Source organism: Dermochelys coriacea, chromosome 2 (assembly GCF_009764565.3).
Source record: "Dermochelys coriacea isolate rDerCor1 chromosome 2, rDerCor1.pri.v4, whole genome shotgun sequence".
In the NCBI taxonomy this organism is placed as follows: domain Eukaryota; kingdom Metazoa; phylum Chordata; order Testudines; family Dermochelyidae; genus Dermochelys; species Dermochelys coriacea.
In genome coordinates this window covers 205,231,760-205,249,108 of record NC_050069.1, presented here as the reverse complement: position 1 = coordinate 205,249,108, position 17,349 = coordinate 205,231,760, and the positions used below count along the sequence as shown (strand labels likewise).

Sequence of the window (17,349 nt, the reverse complement as noted above, 5' to 3'; positions counted from 1 at the left end):
AAATAAATCATCCCAGTCAGGGCTTTGTCAAGCCAGGCCTTAAAAACCTCTAAGGATGGAGATTCCACCACCTCCATAGGTAACCCATTCCAGTGCTTCACCATTCTCCTAGTGAAATAGTGTTTCCTAATATCCAACCTAGATCACCCCCACTGCAACTTGAGACCATTGCTCCTTGTTCTGTCATCTGCCACCACTGAGAACAGCTGAGCTCCATCCTCTTTGGAACCCCCCTTCAGGTAGTTGAAGGCTGCTATCAAATCCCCCCTCACTCCTCTCTTCGCAGACTGAACAAGCCCAGTTCTTTCAGCCTCTCCTCGTAAGTCATGTGCCCCAGCCCCCTCATCATTTTTGTTGCCCTCCGCTGGACTCTCTCCAATTTGTCCACATCCTTTCTGTAGTGAGGGGCCCAAAACTGGATGCAATTCTCCAGATGTGGCCTCTCCAGTGCCGAATAGAGGGGAATAATCACTTCCCTCGATCTGCTGGCAATGCTCCTTCTAATGCAGCCCAATATGCTGTTAGCCTTCTTGGCAACAAGGCACAATGATGACTCATATCCAGCTTCTCATCCACTGTAATCCCCAGGTCCTTTTCTGCAGAACTTCTGCTTAGCCAGTCAGTCCCTGTAGCGGTGCATGGGATTCTTTTGTCCCAAGTGCAGGACTCTGCACTTGTCCTTGTTGAACCTCATCAGATTTCTTTTGGCCCAATCCTCCATTTTGTGTAGGTCATTCTGGACCCCTATTCCTACCCTCCAGTGTATCTACCTCTCCCCACAGCTTAGTGTCATCTCCAATCCATCCCATCATCCAAATCATTAATGAAGATGTTGAACAAAACCGGCCTCAGGACCAACCCCTCGGTACTCTGCTTCTTAAAATTTTAGATAAAGATGAACGATGGGAAAGTGTAGGAATGAAATTGTAAGAATGCAAGAACGATAATGAGACTGTACAAGTAATAAATATATATGAATGGAGCAGGAAGTAACAGATGAAGGTCCAAGACAGAGCAGCAAGAGGCTGTTGAAATTCTCCTTCTAGTTAAACAGGCACAATGCTACTGACTCAAACTCCCATTGACTTCAATCTGTTTGCACCAGTAGAATTAAGAAGAGAATCAGGAGCATAAGATAGACTTTTAAAATGTCAGGGAGAGAGGTGACTGGCTGCTAATTCATGCATCAGTACTCTCTCCCCCCCTTCCCCCCCGGGAGAAGAAAGACGCTAGTGACTAGTGGATTTCTGGTGCATATTCTAAGTTATTTTGATTTAAGCAAAACCCCAAATTATAAAAAGAAATGGCCTCAGAATATAGGAGTTCTTCAGCCTCAGGCTAATACTGTGTTTTCAAGGCAAATAATCCAGCTGAATCTGAGCATCCTGGTTATTCTCTACAGTTCTGATTAATATGAACCTAAATAAAAGCAGCTCAGGCTTTTCAATTGCAAGCGAAAGAATGAATTATCCATTGAACCCATCACATTAGTTCTACAGCACTGGGAAGTGAAGTGAATGGGGTAGAAGTCTGAGATATTAACAATTTTATTTAACACTAAAAAATAAAGAGGAACCTCATTTCTGCATTTTGCCCCCACCCACAGATATTTTTTTATGAATCACTATTTCCCAAGAATCACTTTACTGTGCTGAATATATATAAACCTACAGGTGACATCTGATCAACACAGAGAACTTCCTCTTTCAAACGACTGGGATTTTTCATGTTTAATTAACTCTTAAAGAGTGTGATGGTAGGAACTGAAGCATGGTTCCCCAGGAAACAGGGTGACAGTCAGCAGGGTGAGTTTGCAGATGGACAGGAGCTGCTGACTGGAGTGAGGCTCATTGCTAAAATGGGATAATTACCACAGTGCAATCTCGTCTCAATTAACAGGAAAGTAAAAATGCTGTTACAGTGGCCTACTTAATAGAAGAAAGCCGGACAGCATTAGAGGTCTCTATAAATAAACTGAAGCATGTTATTTGTATTGGGCTAGAAGAAAGTCAGTGTGGACTGGCTTGCTCAGTTGATCCAAGTGCATGCAAACGATATGATGCACTCATAATAGCCTAATGTGTCTGACTCCTTGTTGCAATTTTACAAATACTTGTAATACACTCATTATTAGCAAGTGTTACAAAGTCTCTTCATCTTCCAGTGCTAATCTAAAGTGCATTTGTACAGTAGAATGTCAGATCAGCTAATTATAGTAATTTAACTAGCAGGCAGCCACCAGAGTTTGAGCACAGTACAGGTATAATAATTTATTGGTCTTGGAACACTGGTTGTCACCCCATAGCAGGCTAACGCACACTGTGCACTGAATTACAGCAGCATTCACAGGTACTGCAGCAAGGTGTTAAGATCTCAGCACATCCAGAAAAGGTGTTTGTTCTTAGAAATATCAGTTCTTGGAAAATGGCTCTTGTTTTCAGAAGGGACAGAGGGGAACTGAGGATAGACTGATATTCTCATCATGATCAACCTAGGATTGTAACCATATCGTAGAGACTGAAAAAACCCATGTAGAATTTATATCAAAGCACTTTACAAATAAATTAATCAGCAATAAAGCAGTAACCAGGATATAGCAGTAACCAGGATATAGATTGTTTCAAATCCCATTGTACATGGTCCCAATAAAATCAGTGGGGCAAGCATCTAATTAATTTCAATGAGACAGGGACAGTGAAAGTGTTACACTAGCAGTGCAACGAGAGGTATTATAATCAGCAGATGTATCATTTTACTGCAATAATGCTTCCTCCCTACTCTCCACAGAAACGTGTAGGAGCTGACCCTTGGCACAAATCAAAGAGTCAACTCCTAACATTTTATATTTCCAAAATGAGGCAGTTTTTATTTAGAATTTGATTTTATTTTTAGAATCCTACCTAGAGCCCTAAAAAAAATGTAGGTTTTATTGGCCTAGTGGACTAATCAACTTAAGCCATCTGCGTGGAGTCTTACAACCTCTGGGCTATGATTGGATTGATGCATTTTCACACAGCTAGTATTTATTGAAATCACTCATATTTTGAAAAGTTATTAATGCATTTATTCAGTAATTATTTTTCAAATATAAATATCTCGAACTTATGTATACACATCAGGTCATTGGGGCTTACCATGCTCACCCTTATTTTAAGTTTCAATTACCCACTGAACTTCATTGCTCAAATTTTAAACCATTTTTTGAAATCAGAATGTTTATGATGAGTTCAAGCAACTTGCAGCATAGGTTCTGTTTCATTTTATTTGTTGGTTATTTTTAAAAATAGACACTCACCAACTTCCCCAATCCCCTCTTCTTTTGAGGCTGAAACCATGGATGCCAAATTTCAGCTTCAGTGACTGGGAAACAGCTGACGGTAACGAAAAACCGAGCGTTGTAAACAATATACTGGAGCTGGTATGGGTGCTAATACAAAATAATCTGTAGTGTGATGCTTCCTACCAAAGGAGTTTGAGTTGGTGACAGGACATAAGCAAGCACTTGGGAGAAAGCCTGAACCTTGTGCTGCTGGTTGAAGTGTGTGTGTCACTTGTGCAGCACATCTGCTAAACTTGTTTTAGGTCATTTGGACAAATTACTTTATGAATGTAAATGGCCTGATTGTAGATGTAAAAGTAGCTTTCACACCTGCTTCTGTAAGGACAGTCAGGTACAAGCTTCTCTCGCAGGCTGAAGACAAATCTTCAGCACTGCCACCCAGCGAGTCATCAAAAGGTGGAACAGGCTTTCTTGTTATTTTCTACCAAGAAAACTACTTGGCTGGCTACATCTCTTTAAAAAAGAAAAGGAAGTGCTGCATGTGCTAGAGCTGCAAATTTTCTTCATCACAAAAACTCAAATGTAATAGTAAAAGGGTAGCAAAGCAGGCTGCTGTTTTATACTTAAGCATAAGGCAGATCAAATGAAAACTCACCGCATGCATGATGAGAGACTGTACTTACTAAAAAAGAAAAGGAGTACTTGTGGCACCTTAGAGACTAACAAATTTATTAGAGCATAAGCTTTCGTGAGCTACAGCTCACTTCATCGGATGCATCCGATGAAGTGAGCTGTAGCTCACGAAAGCTTATGCTCTAATAAATTTGTTAGTCTCTAAGGTGCCACAAGTACTCCTTTTCTTTTTGCGAATACAGACTAACACGGCTGCTACTCTGAAACCTGTACTTACTAGAAGTCATAGAAGATGCTTATAAGAACAGAGTTTAAAAAAAAAATCTCCCCAGCACCATGACAGGTTGTGCCCAGAAGCTGTGTGACTACATGGAACAAAATGCATGCAAGTCAGCTGCAAAATTCTTTGAAACAATGCAGATTTTTTTTTTAACCCTTCAAGGCATCACACAGGAAATCAAATCTGTTCCAACATACCAGCCTTTGAGGTAAATATCCCAGCAAATGCATAATTTAGAATCAATGTGGGGGAAATACATGTAGTGAAGCTGGTCTGAATGAAAAGAACACTTTCATTTTGGCAGGCTAGTACTGAAAGTACTCCAGATTGGACAAATATTACAATTGGTTGTCTTTATGTGCCAATCCACAGCACAAATAGTGAAAGGTCCTTATCACATTATGTTCTATTGCTAAATGAGAAAAACAAGAGCATAAAAACACAGAAATTGCATCTGTACAGCATGCTGCAGCAGAATGAACTCAACATAACAAAAACTTCCCTACAATACATGCTCCAGATTGACTGAGGCTTTTATTAAAATTTGTTCTGTTTTTAAACATGTTATACGCAAGTTAGCATTTAATTCTTGGAATTTTTCAAAGGGAAGCCCCAATAAGATAAAAAAAAAGGATAGAAATGTCTTGTTTCATTCCTCGGATACATACAGAAACATTTGTAGCACCTTATAAAGCACTGTTTAGTTGATATAGGCCATTATAATATGGGCTGGTCTACATACACAACTTATTCCTGTTTAACTAGCATTTTCAAACCAGTTTAGTTCAACCAGTGTAAATCCATAAGTGGACCCATTTAAAATCAGTTTACAGCTGTCTTATATTAATGGATTTGCACTGATTTAATTACATCAATTCAAAAACAGGTTCTGTTTAACCAGGTGCAAGTTTCATGTGTAGCCACAATTTATATATTTTTGGAATTTAATTGTTGCCCATGTAATTTGCCTCATAAAAATGGCATTTTGTCTTGAGGAAAAACAAAAAAAGACAGCTTTATCCATTACTGTCAGTAAAGTAAATGGCAAATCTCCCATGGACTCAAGTGGGAACAGGAACAAGACCTTCATCAAATCTCTCCTGTAATTACCCAACTTGGAATTTGGCCAGGACACTTTGACTAACACCTCCTAACACTTGTGAAAAGAATCATGGATTATTTCCTAAGTGATTGGGACTTTAGTTTTATGCCTCAGCTGAAAAAAGGCACTGTCAGCAGCACAATGTAGTGTGGACAAACACCATGCTGAGGCAATAGATCAGAGTGCCACCTATTGAATCAATTGCTGAGGCACCTGTGATTTCCTTGGAGATCTATATAATTACACACCCATCCCAACTTTGCTTTTAATATGTAGTAAAATCACATCTCATGGTGGTGTAGCTGATTTACAAAATGCTATTTTAAAAAAATAATCTGTTTGAGTTACAGGCACCAAAAACCATCACAGAAATCCAAATTTTAGGGATTGGGGGCATTGTTAGTTTTATAATTGAACAATTATAAATAGGGGTTTTTTAATTATTTAAATGAAATCTCCTGGAAAGTTTACTTTGGACTGTATATTTATAACTGTATTATCAACTGTCAAATAATCTCTGATGTATAATGGACAGGGTGACACTGCTGTCAATTCAGAAACATGACGACTGCAGATATAAACATTGAGTAGCATACTGTTTTTTTGCCAGTTTCTGTAATTGTTCCCAATAGCAGTCTGTGCATTTCTCCCACGGGCTGACATTTGCGGGTCAAACATTTCTTTCAAGTTCAAAACAGTATTTCATCTAAATCAACAAGCATGGAAATTACAGCAGAACAATTTAATAATGAAAACCCGTCTCTTGGAAAGGGTTTTCAAGCACAAATGGGCAGTTGATTTTAATAAGACTAGTGTTCTAAACTTCTCTTAACTTTTTGATGCCAGGAGCTGGAATTTCTTGGCATGCATTCAAAGTAAATATACATTGTACTAATGCCACCAGTATACTCTATCTCATCACAGCTGGCAGTGTTTCTGAGGTTTGGACTCCCTGGTGACTTAGGTAATAATTTTTCAGAAACTAGTCATTACAACTGAGTGGTTATTTCATTAATGCTTTATAGACTGGTTTGGTGTATGATTCATGCTAGAATAAGGCGCCCAGTGAATGTAGTAGCAACCAATTAAAGGGGACTGTTGCTAACACAAAACAAACAACAGAAAACATTTACAGAGAACAGATGAAGCAGAATTCCATTTGGACAAAGGAAAAAAGTCACTCTCTGGTAACAACCAACCAATTTTCCACAAGCAAGATGCATTAGGGTAGGCTTGTAATAAGTTCAGAGACAGAAAGTTGCTACTTAGTGCTGCTGATGAGAAAATATACTGCACTAGAAACAATGGGTTGGTCAAATTTGGTCAAAAGATATTTTTAAAAAACAAGTCTAGGCTGTCCCAGTTAATAAAAGAAATATTCCTAATTTTTTATAACAACTTCATGGTCATCTCTCAAGTCTCTGTCACAAGTCATGTAAGTGTACTTTGATAACTGACATACCCTCAAAGGTCTTGAGGCAAAGAGTACATGCTGGTGAGGAGCAAGGAGAATAGTGTGTGCTGTATGTCAGGAATTGGCATGAAAACACTGTTCCAGGCTACAGCATTACAACTGGATCATTCCTCATTAGGATTTATTGGTGCATATTTTATCATAAATACAAAAGCTCCCCTTTTTTGTCACCTTGGTGTCTGTATTTGTTTCTGAAAAGAGATATTTAAAATTAAAAACAGCTTTTAGTTAGTCTTGGACACTTTCTGTAAGTCTGTTATATTCATGCTCATTTCCAAAACAGAAACAATAAACCAGGATTTAAGGATCATTTTAAAATAGGCTAAACACAGCCAATGGCATGAAGGAAGATTTTTAGTTACTTCTATAACCGTAGCTCACGAAAGCTTATGCTCAAATAAATTTGTTAGTCTCTAAAGGTGCCACAAGTCCTCCTTTTCTTTTTGCGAATACAGACTAACACGGCTGCTACTCTGAAACCACTCAGAAACAGTGTTAAACTTTATACTTCCAGCACTTTTGCATCCTGAATGTTAGGTTGCAGAAAGTGAAATCTCACTTACTCTGACAAAGTGCTGGGAGCTAGCACCTACTGAGTTCTGGGGGTGGGCAGGCGCCAGCCCACCCACAAGCTGGGAACTAGCAAGTGAGCTAGCACTCTGATCACTCTGGCACTAATTAGTTTCCCCAGGGAGGTCTGACTGGGGAATGTAATGTAATTGGCAAATCAAGCTGGCCGGCTAGGTAAGGTAAGGATTTTTCACTTCACAAACTTATCAAACTATTTAGTATGACAGGCAATTTTTGCTCAGCAAAGGCTCCAACCTTAGGGGCCGCAAATAACTCAGTAAACTGTCAAGCAAAACTTCCACTGAAGTCAAAGGAGATTTGCTTAAGTAAGCACTGGGTACTGAAATAGTAACAGGAGTAGAAAGTTAAGATTATGGTACAATAACAGAGATCAGGGATTTACCCACCTCAGTACAGCTCAACCTTTCTGGCCATGCTGTTGGTGACCTTGCCTGAAATAAGATTCTTCTGAAATTTATGGTCCTAGCACCAGTGCAAGCTCCATTAGAGCACTAGTGGAGACTGTCCACAAGTGTATTCACCACTGTGTCATTAGAGCAGTGTTAGATGACATAATTATAAGAATTCTAGCAGCTACTGTAACCTCAGGCTAACATGGGTGCTAGAACTTCAGAAAAAAACCTCAGCCTTGCCATAGCCTTATTTTGTATAAGATTTATTCTTTAAAACTGGTATACACCTGGAACGTCTTCCAGGCTTCAACCATCCTTCTCCTCTATCCCCACAAACCTCTGCATATGCTTTAACCACAGGTCACTTTGGATAAATCTTACTAGTGACCTACTGGAGGTTTGTTAATGGTTTGGTATAGGCTACAGATTTGTGACTGTAGCTTTGAAGTCTGAATACCACCTTGAATCTGAATCTTCTGTTAAAAAACAGTTTCTAATGGGTGAATACAAGTCGGGAACAAGTAAAGATTTATGCAAATAAAAGTTTGAAAATTGCTTTCAACGGTCATGTCAGATGGCTGAATATGATTCAGTGGTCAGTGTACATCATGACAAACTGTTCTATGCTGGGTTTACTCATAGTCAGTTGACACAACACGAAACACTGACTCAGTGTATCTTCATTGTCCAAGCTGGGAAAAACACAAAATGTAAAGTGTAATGGACATAATTAGATATTACAAGTTGTCTTAGTTTTAGTGATCTACAATGTTATTTGCAGGAATTAAGTATTATTTTTAACCTGAGAATATCAGTCTCAACCCATACTTGCTTTCACCTAACAACCATCTAGTATCTACAGTAGAAGCTGCAGTTCAACAGACTGAACAATTTGCCCATACCTTCCTTCAGGACAATACCAAATACAAACAGATCCACTGTTACCAAATATTTTCTTTTTTTTCCAGACAACTACTGGAACACTGAAGCCATAGACTGTATAGTTTACAACATCTATTTTTACCCTGGTCATGAGGATGACCCCAAAATCTGCTGCGGCAAAGGATTCCAAGGCCCCTGGGAACATTATGAAAATAGTTTTGTGACATTCATGGAGCTTATATCTCAACACCAGAGAGTTAAATGTCTGAGTCAAAAGAATCACACTGAAAGAAGTTTAACCAGGAACAGATGTTCCCTTTCACACTATACTGCTTAACATATAGTATATGTGATTTTTCACCATACTTTGTTTTACACATTCTTTCAAAATGTTAACAAAACACACTTCAACAAATACCATTATTGCAGCAGACAGCCAACAGCTGGGCCATTGCTGTCCAGTTTTAACCATTGCTTCTAGATAATATCTACACCAGGAACCCAAATTAAAAAAAATTAAGCATTACTCTGCACTGAAAACATGCAGAAAACAAAGTTGGTCTGAGATGGTTTTCATTACAAATGTGTTACAGAAATAAATGTATTGTTCTCTTGTATGTACACTTGAAAACCAAGGGTCTGAAGGATGGAAATGATTTGAAAGAGTTTCAGATCACATCAAGATAAGTAATCCCTCTGAGTAATAAATGATACTCTAGATGGGTAATTTCCCAACCATCCAAGTACATTCAGACTGTTTATTCATTTGAAGAATGACCGCTGCGACCAATATTCATGATCCAAATTCATAGATAGATTCATAGATACTAAGGTCAGAAGGGACCACTCTGATCATCTAGTCCGACCTCCTGCACAGCGCAGGCCACAGAATGTCACCCACCACTCCTGTGAAAAACCTCACCCATGTCTGAGCTATTGAAGTCCTCAAATCATGGTTCAAAACTTCAAGGAGCAGAGAAGCCTCCCTCCAGTCAACCATGCCCCATGCTACAGAGGAAGGCAAAAAAAACCTCCAGGGCCTCTCCAATCTGCCCTGGAGGAAAACTCCCTCCCGACCCCAAACATGGCAATCAGCCAAACCCTGAGCACATGGGCAAGATTCACCAGCCAGATACCCAGGAAAGAGTTTTCTATAGTAAATCAGATCCCATCCATCTAATATCCCATCTCAGGGGATTTGGCCTATTTACCCTGAATATTTAAAGATCAATTACTTACCAAAATCCCATTATCCCATCATACCATCTCCTCCATAAACTTATCGAGTAGAATCTTAAAACCAGATAGATCTTTTGCCCCCACTGCTTCCCTTGGAAGGTTATTCCAAAACTTCACTCCTCTGATGGTTAAAAACCTTCGTCTGATTTCAAGTCTAAACTTCCTGGTGGTCAGTTTATACCCATTTGTTCTTGTGTCCACATTGGTGCTGAGCTTAAATAATTCCTCTCCCTCTCCTATATTTATCCCTCTGATATATTTATAGAGAGCAATCATATCTCCCCTCAACCTTCTTTTAGTTAGGCTAAACAAGCCAAGCTCCTTAAGTCTCCTTTCATAAGACAAGTTTTCCATTCCTCGGATCATCCTAGTAGCCCTTCTCTGTACCTGCTCTAGTTTGAATTCATCCTTTTTAAACATGGGAGACCAGAACTGCACACAGTATTCTAGGTGAGGTCTCACCAGTGCCTTGTATAACCGTACTAAAACCTCCTTATCCCTACTGGAAATGCCTCTCCTGATGCATCCCAAAACCGCATTAGCTTTTTTCACAGCCATATCACATTGGCAGCTCATAGTCATCCTATGATCAACCAATACTCCAAGGTCCTTCTCCTCTTCCGTTACTTCTAATTGATGCGTCCCCAACTTATAACTAAAATTCTTGTTATTAATCCCTAAATGCATAACCTTACACTTCTCACTATTAAATTTCATCCTATTACTATTACTCCAGTTTACAAGGTCATCCAGATCCTCCTGTATAATATCCCGATCCTTCTCCGAATTGGCAATACCTCCCAGCTTTGTATCATCTGCAAACTTTATTAGCACACTCCCACTTCTTGTGCCAAGGTCAGTAACAAAAAGATTAAATAAGATTGGTCCCAAAACCGATCCCTGAGGAACTCCACTGGTAACCTCCCTCCAACCTGACAGTTCGCCTTTTAGTAGGACCCGTTGCAGTCTCCCCTTTAACCAATTCCTTATCCACCTTCTGATGTTCATATTGATCCCCATCTTCTCCAATTTAACTAATAATTCCCCATGTGGCACGGTATCAAATGCCTTACTGAAATCTAGGTAAATTAGATCCACTGCATTTCCTTTATCTAAAAAATCTGTTACTTTTTCAAAAAAGGAGATTAGGTTGGTTTGGCACGATCTACCTTTTGTAAAACCATGTTGTATTTTGTCCCATTTACCATTGACTTCAATGTCCTTAACTAATTTCTCCTTCAAAATTTTTTCCAGGACCTTGCATACTACAGATATCAAACTAACTGGCCTGTAGTTACCCGGATCACTTTTTTTTCCTTTCTTAAAAATAGGAACTATATTAGCAATTCTCCAATCATTCGGTACTATTCCTGAGTTTACAGATTCATTAAAAATTCTTGCTAATGGGCTTTCAATTTCAGGTGCCAATTCCTTTAATATTCTTGGATGAAGATTATCTGGGCCCCCCGATTTAGTCCCATTAAGCTGTTTCAGTTTCGCTTCTACCTCTGATATGGTAATATCTACCTCTATATCCTCCTTCCCATTTGTCATGCTACCATTATCCCCAAGATCCTCTTTAGCCTTATTAAAGACTGAGGCAAAGGATTTGTTTAGATATTGGGCCATGCCTAGATTATCTTTAACCTCCGCTCCATCCTCAGTGTTAAGCGGCCCCACTTCTTCCTTCTTAGTTTTCTTCTTATTTATATGGCTATAGAACCTTTTACTATTGGTTTTAATTCCCTTTGCAAGGTCCAACTCTACTCGACTTTTAGCCTCTCTGACTTTATCCCTACATCTTCTGACCTCAATTAGGTAGCTTTCCTTGCTGATCCCTCCCATCTTCCACTCCCTGTATGCTTTCTGCTTCTTCATAATCACCTCTCTAAGATGCTTGCTCCCCCTTTCTTCCCCCTTTCCATCTTTTATTTCCACCTGCTCTGCCCATCATTTGATAGGCTCTGTAATAAATTTCTAAGCAAAAAGCATATCAAGAATGCCAGTTTAAACTACAGAATAATATTTGATATTTTTACAAAATATTTTTCTACTGAGCTTCAACAGAGACAATGTACTCAGAGAATACAGGGAAGAGCTCTTTGTATCACTATGCAGCAAACCATCAATCAGCCCAGCAACAGCATTAATAGACTCCAAAAATTGCCATGTCCAGCTATTCTTTCCTGCTGAAAAGAGGGTTAAGTCCAGAGCAAAGTACTAGCAATGAAGATTTAGAGATGTGGAATAAAAGGACCCAAAACTGGAAGAAATCAGGAACAGCCATCTAACAAAATAAAATAATCTGAAAGATTTTTTGTGGGTTTTTTTGTAGAATATATAAATAATTGATTAGAGATCAAAGTGTTAGTACTTTTTACTTAAAAACAAAGTTGTTTTTAAATTAACTACAGAGTGTAGCTCTTTAGCCTTTCCCCCTCTCCAGTTAATACACATGTATCTTGTCTAACTTTACATGTGTCCTATGACACAATTACAGTCTTCCCAATCTATCTGCCCTTTCATGCACTTAAGGAGAAAGGTGCTTCTGGAACAGCTCCACTATTGTAACTATGCGGCGACAATGATGGAGGATGAGAAGGATTTCTTTGCTTTCCTACATCATTCTGGCAAAGATTTGTACAATCGCCTTATGATGCTGTCTCACAGATTCAAAGCTGCCCTTCCTCCAGCAACAGTCCATTATCCTACCTTCCTGTTTCATCTGTTGCAGCTTGCCTTTGAGCCAGGGAGATCTGGGTGGGGTGCTGACTCCTGGGTTTAAGTAAATCAATGACTATGGGTAGCAGATGGATTAATGGCCTAGCAATCTGGCAGTTGTGTGGTATACCTCTTCCAGATTGCCTAGAATCCCACTGCATTCTAATATCTCAGAAGGTGGACTATCGCTGCCCTGGCTCGGCACTTCCATTTGTAGAAGATGAATACAGCCAGCAGTCAAGATCAGGGTCAGGGTGTGTCTGGCTCTATGACTTGCTTGGGAGATCAAAGGGAAGACCCACATGCTGAATAAGGACAGATTTTGAGCCAGTGTTTGAGATGTCATCTGTGCGGTCACTGAAGTAACCAAAGACTATGACTACAGGGGGATGCTAAAAACAGGCTTGACAGCAGCTTGATTAGCTACAGTAGGAAATCCACAGGAGTGTGGTTATGTACAACTATCATATGGCTATTCTTTAACCTGGAATTCACATACCATGCAAACACACTTAAACTAGTCCACTGTTGAGAGTGCAAAACTATGGCTGCTACTCCTTCCTTGTCCCCCCTAGAGTCAGGCATCACAAAGTTACCACTTGGCACCAGCTGTTAGTACAGGTCCACCAGAGTCATCCAGCAAGATATCAGTGATACACAGTGAGTTTAGGTCATGAGTTACAGCCATGATCAAAAAGAAAAGGAGTACTTGTGGCACCTTAGAGACTAACAAATTTATTAGAGCATAAGCTTTCGTGAGCATTTCATCGGATGCTGTAGCTCACGAAAGCTTATGCTCTAATAAATTTGTTAGTCTCTAAGGTGCCACAAGTACTCCTTTTCTTTTTGCGAATACAGACTAACACGGCTGCTACTCTGAAACCAGCCATGATCAGGTTGTATATGGTGCTCATTCTGCTGAAGACCATTAAATACAATAAGACGCATCTTAAGGTCACTTCAGCAAAAGTGGACAGAGCAATGGAGTAAGACTTAGGTGTGATTGGAGAGATCCAAAGACAATGCCCACCACTGGGTTTCAGATTGTGGTTTTTGGCCTTCCCCAGGCCAATCACAACTGGAACAGTGAAGAATACTGAGTTCAGAGGAGGTGAGGGGGAGAGAGAAGCAGGCTGTCCAACCTCCGCAGTGGGATCAAACAAAGTTTTCTACAGAATAGAACATTATTTGGCTAGGAGACAAAGGTGCAAAATGATGCGTATCAGTAATTTTTTACAACCAAAGAGCAGAAAATGAATCACAACTAGCAACTGCTTTTTAACCTGAATGCCTCACTCCTATCCAGAATCTATTGGGAATGTATGAATCCTCTATGTCTCTTACAGAACTCCTACAGAAGAGAATTGCAGATTGATGTGTAAAGCAAAAGTCCTGAGAGCAGCATATCTATTTTGCAAAGTTTGGTATTCACATATTGACACATTTTGAAAATTACTATCTCCTTCCTACAGACATCAGTTCAGTTTCCCCTTCCCTACACCTCTGTCTCCACAAAGCTCCATAACATTTCCTTCTACACTTGTCTCCATAACACTTCTTTCATGCATCTAGCCAGGGCAGATCATTTATGGGAGGTCAGAATAAAAGTGGGAGGCTAGAGGGAGGTCCCATTGTAGAAGATTCCTAACATGAGTTACACCTAGAATACAGATGTGATTGAAAGATTTTCTTGGGCTTCTTGTTTTGTTTTCAAGTAAAGAGAACACATGCTCACATCATGTCTCAGTGTCTTTCAAGTGAAATATCCTGTTTTTCTTTAATCCAAACTTTTTTTCCTTTTTATAACTGCCAATGTTTGTTCAAGACCTATGGCTATACCAAGCAGAATTTCCCCTGCATTTTCCAGGAACAAATAATCCAGTTGTGTGCAATGTGATGGCTAGTGTCTGGGGTGAAGCAGAGAGTCAACTGAGGACAGACACTATCAAAGATGTTCCTTTGCTCAGAGTCAATGTTAATCACCCTTGTTCAGCATTGCATAATAAAACTCATACAGATAATTAAGTTACTGGAAAAAAATCTCCACTCCAAGAAAAGTCACTGGTAAGTCAAAAGGTAGTAGGAATCCACATGGATCTGAGGATCTGAATATTCAATAATCACAAATTAAATAGCTTGTATTGTGTTTCATGCTTTGGGGAGATTAATGGTGGTGCTCTCTTTTTAAAACAACCAACAACCCTGTGCCACCCTGGCATCCCCATATTCACCACTGTCATATAATTTTGCAATGTTTTATACAAAGTATGCCTTGTGAGGTATCATTCTAAAAGTCTTGATCTGCTAGACATTAATATCTCATTAGATTGTATGTGCTATCATTGTATGTGAAGTTATGAAGTTTGGCTATGTATGTGCTACTGAAACATGTGAGGTTGAGAACACCTACAAGCAGCCTTTCAGGTACAACAATAAAAAGGTCAAACAATGTTGATGGCTTGTTGAGGATATATGCACAAGCATAAAGATTACCCCAGGAACTGTGTACAATAGAAACCTCTCAGAGATAACACTACACAATGGGAACTGTTTGACCCAGGTCACAGAAAAAAAGCTTTCCAGCAAGTTGGACTAAGATATAAAAGGGGGAAGTGACATCATGACTGGACCTCACTCTGCCTACAACACAACACCTGAAAGTACTGGAGGAAAAAAGACTGAACCAGGGGTGGGGGTGAGGGGGAAGTGCTGGTCCCTGGAAGGAAGGAAGGAAGCAAGCAAGTCTGCCTGTGTATGCAAAAACTAACCTGCTTGTACTAACTGATTTAAATTCTAACTAGTACATTAGGTTTAGATTGTTGTTTTGTTTTATTTCTTATGGTAATCTACTTTGATCTGTTTGCTGTTACTTATAATCACTTAAAATCTATCTTTCTGTAGTTAATAAACTTGTTTTATCTTAACCAGTTTGTTTTTGAGTGAAGTGTTCAGGGAAAAATATCAGCTCATTTAACAAGGGCTTGTGCATCATCCTCTTCACATCGAGGGAGGGGCAGATTGGATAATAAATTCATACTGGTCAAATTTTGACCAGGGTAGGACGGTACAGCTCCAGGGTTCTAGGCTGGGGAGCTGGGGGTATTTTTGCTGTAGATTCTCTATTGTTGGGTCATGCAGTGGCTGGCCAGAGCATTCATGAACACAGCTGGACATTGCCCTTAGAGGTGGATGTTAGTGTGAGCGCAAGTTTGGAGGGCTTTGCAAGCTTGTTACAATGTCACAGTGTGAGAGGGAACCCAGATTGGTAAAACAAAGAGTTCATCTGTACCCCAGTTCCAGGTGGCACTCCAGAGGGGACCAGTCACAAACCCCACCATCAATTGCTTACATTTTTTTATCCTGATTCCTTTGAATGAGAACTTATTGGGTTTTTTTAAATTGATTTGGTTTTAAAAATCTATTTTTTTCATCCTGAAAAGCAATGGACATTTTTGTTGTTCAATGAGTTAATATGACAATTAATTCCTACTCTCAAACAAGTAATTTTTCTCCCCTCCTCCTGGACTAGTCATACATGAAAGTGTTGAGATTTTCACATTATTTTTAATCAGATACAGATGGTGAGACATGCACCTGACAATGTTTTCAAAGAACTTCAAATTCTATTATATCAAATAATCTCCAAAAATGAATGACATACACAACGCTAAATATACACTTTATATATCAAAATGTAAATGATTATCTTTCCAAAATGTATTTGTATAACCCAATAATGAAGTGAATTCAAGCAACAGAAAGGTCTCTGATTCTAGAGACTCGAAACTTTTTTATTTGTGGCGTATGTGTGCATGCATAGGTGTGTGGCTCTTGACCATCATTTTGCTTTCATGTTAGCCACACTCCTTTACTGGAATTGTGTGCATTGACATATTACTACAAGTGGTAGCAGGTTACAGCATATCAGGCTTCTGTGTAGCCAAGCTCATAGAACTGAAGAACAAATTTAAACATACTGAGACAGATTCACCGTTAAATTACTTCAGGTTTACGTAAGTGTGACTAAAATAACTGAAACTACTTCTGAAAAAATTCAGCACATCCAACCCACAACATTCAGATTAAAATCCAAACTTTCCCAATATAAAGTGTGTTTAGATTTTGGTTTGAGCCCATATCTAAAATTTATAACCATACCTATATTACAAGATGAACAGTCACCCTCTCTTGGGTTTACTCTTTCAGAATGTTAGACACATCCTAGAAATCACTCCTGTTAGATTTGGACTTCAGAGGATATGGGGCTAATATTTAGCTTTCCCAACTACTCACCACAATTAAAATATAAATATTTTGTCATTACTTTTTAATAATTTATTTCAAGACCCAAAACAGAGGACGTATAATCTGAATCATGAACAATGACATGGTGTTCACTAAACTGGATTTAATCTGATCAATTTACAAATTAATTAAATTATATGCTATAACAAGTAGTAGGAAAAAAGCAACAAATAACAATTAAGAGTATTCTCTTTAAATCCCACAGCACGAATCACAGTTTGTGGAAACCAGTACTTTTCTGAGTGGCAAAGGGTTTGATTGATCTATCTAACTTTACTTGATGATGAAATATATCTTAAAACAACAGTCCCCAAAGTGTGGGGCACATCCCCTGGGGGGCATGGAGAAACATTCGGGGGAGGCAGGCAGCCTCCACAGGGAGTGGGGAGGAAGCCCCATGCTTCCAACCCCAGCTCCGCCACCAGCCTCACTCCTCCCTCAACCCCATTC

General features: G+C 39.2%; 1 protein-coding gene across 1 annotated transcript in view; it reads right to left on the bottom strand.

Annotated features, from left to right (window-relative positions):
* RFTN1 (raftlin, lipid raft linker 1) overlaps nucleotides 1–17,349 on the bottom strand; it is an 89,006-nt gene that overhangs the window by 44,392 nt on the left and 27,265 nt on the right. The gene's annotated exons all lie outside the window — the stretch shown is intronic.